Below are 2,500 nucleotides of genomic sequence, written 5' to 3'. Positions count from 1 at the left end.
AATTCTGTGAAAGCAGCTCCTTTATCAACTTGCTTGAAGTTAAGTAACCCAGCAAATTAATAGAATTCTCATTCTTTCGGCTAATGAGGAGTCACTTGCTTTTATTGAAATGGGAAATACACTAGGAGTGCTATTTTTATTATTTTTATGACTGTATTGGCACATGCTCTCTCCTCATTTAATCTTACCCATGAGAACACGTATCATTTTTAAGTCGCTTAAGGAAGTCTGCAAACAAACCACTTTCAAGAATTTTAAGCGAAACAACGTTGTGGGAATCGGAATGAGTCCTATTTAGCACTTCCCTCTTGTTCATTACTGTATTTATTGTAAAAACGTAGCCCCTGTAATTGAGGAAACTTAAAAGTCACGTAGCACAAAGTTAGCCAGTCAGAATTAAGAGCGAAACCGATAGTCCATTTCCGAATTAAAAGTTTGAGAGCGAGTTTCGGTGCGAAACCATTGTTTTTTTCAAGCCAATCAAACTAATTTTTGTTTAAAGGTTGCGCATCAAGACTCGCTCTGAAACAGAGGAAAACTGCAGTTCCGAAATGCGCTAAGTTATAAATTTCTCGCATCCACTGACACGCGCTTATCGCCGACTTCATGAATTTGCCTTGCGTTTGATCGACAGGTTTAAAGGGAACCTCCTCTCCAACAAAAAAAAATAACTCAAACCCATAGAGAATATAGTTTACAATCAGTTTTCAAAGATAGCACTTGTATTTCAAATTAATGAATTTTAGAATCGCCGATTTTTGTTTTCAAATTTCCCGGGAGCCGCCATCTTAAATATCTAAGACTAAACATAAGCTCTTATGTCAGAGGAAGTAACCGTAACACGTGACAGATCGAGATATTCAAGATGGTGGCGCCCGTGAATAAGCGATTCTAAAATTATTCTTTTCCTGTTAAGAACACTTTTTTGAGAAAATTACAAACAATGATTCCGAAGTTTAAAGATTATCTTAAGAAGAACTAGAGGTTTCCTTTAATTGTCCTTTTCTTACCCAATTGTCAGTCTTATTAAAGCTTTGATTTTGCGCCACTAAACCGCATCAAAATAAAAAGATTTGTGTAAGTGTTTGCCTGCCTAGCTTTTAGTTTGTGCAATAAACTAAAGATTGCTCTAAGAACAAATTCTTACCTCCTGCCGTACATGCTCCCAAAAGACTGACAATATTAGGATGTTCACCAACTGTCACCATAATGTTCAGTTCGTTTATGAGGTCTCGCCTTTCTAGCTCTGTGGCACCCTCTGTCATTCAAATGAAAGGAGGTTGTTAGCGCAAAACCAGAACATGGCACTCCATAAAGATTGGTGTGACTTCATATCGCTTATCCATATTTGTGTTGTTCTTTTTGCCCTGGAATCCGTGGTTTTTATTCAGTACAAAGTCCGTATTCTTGGTTCAACTTGTGTTGTAAAGCTATTCTCGGTCCGCTCATGCCATGTATGTTTTTAGTAGCCTTCTGCTGTCGGCGTGTTGAGTAATTTGGAAAGAACAAATTTAAGGTAGCTTCGATACTTAGTTATAAGCCTCCAGATGATCACTCATCAGATTGATTGGTGATAGTCATCATCAATTTTCACGTTAAAAATTACTCATGGGCTCCGGGGTGCTCCAGGATCCAGGAGGAGGGAGTGCACCACCAAGGAATGGTGACCCTTTTTTTTAATTTCCGGAATACCAGTTTTATTAGAGTCGGGGTGGGGTGGCGGGAGTTGGGGGGGGGGGGGGTGGGGCGGAGGAATCGGCCCTTGGGCTCCTGCTCTTTTGGCCAATTTTTAAGCTTTGGCCCAAGTGAAAAAAAAATATACGTATGGAGATAACGTCAGGTGATATGAGCTCCAAAGGGAGCAAGCTCTACCTTTAAGCTTCTTTACTGCACAAGCTATGGCTCCTTTTCATTCTTCAGCTCTCCTTTATAAACTTCTCCAATTGCCCCCTGTCCTAACTTCACTTCGAGTTGAATATGCAATCTTGGAAACTCGCGCCAACCGCCTTTCAAAGGCAACTCTACCTAAAAAGTAAAAAAGTATGTGGGTGTTTTACAACAAACTATTAATGTATTTGGATATGTATTCCTAAAACTAGTAATTGCAAAAATTGTATCGTTATTTCTATGCCTGGCTTTCAGCATCTGCGCCCTGATTGTATAGCGATTATTATGCAGCAGTACAGCTAGTACACGATCGACTGAATCCGTGCAAATTAGCAATCGGCAAAACTACCGGCTTTAACGAAGTAGCTATAATCACTGACTACATAACGGCTATACCCTCGCCAACAAAATCGGCCATATATCGCCTCCAATTGGCTACATAATCGGCTATGTGATAGACCAAATAATCGATACATAACCGGCTCCACAATCGACTTCACAATCACTACAAAATCGCTTACGTAATCGCGGACACTACATAAACCGCTACATGAGTAATAATTCATCATTTCTGCGGTTTCACCAAATTTCAGGATACTCTCATGTTATGTTT

At 39.6% G+C, this 2,500-nt stretch overlaps 1 pseudogene; it reads right to left on the bottom strand.

The window, feature by feature from the left end:
• LOC138032212 (fibroblast growth factor receptor 3-like) overlaps window positions 1-2,500 on the bottom strand; it is a 19,623-nt pseudogene that overhangs the window by 6,813 nt on the left and 10,310 nt on the right.

Source organism: Montipora capricornis, chromosome 14, assembly GCF_036669925.1.
Source record: "Montipora capricornis isolate CH-2021 chromosome 14, ASM3666992v2, whole genome shotgun sequence".
NCBI lineage: Eukaryota > Metazoa > Cnidaria > Anthozoa > Scleractinia > Acroporidae > Montipora > Montipora capricornis.
Note: the sequence above shows the minus strand (reverse complement) of the source record. Positions and strands in the feature narration are given on the sequence as shown.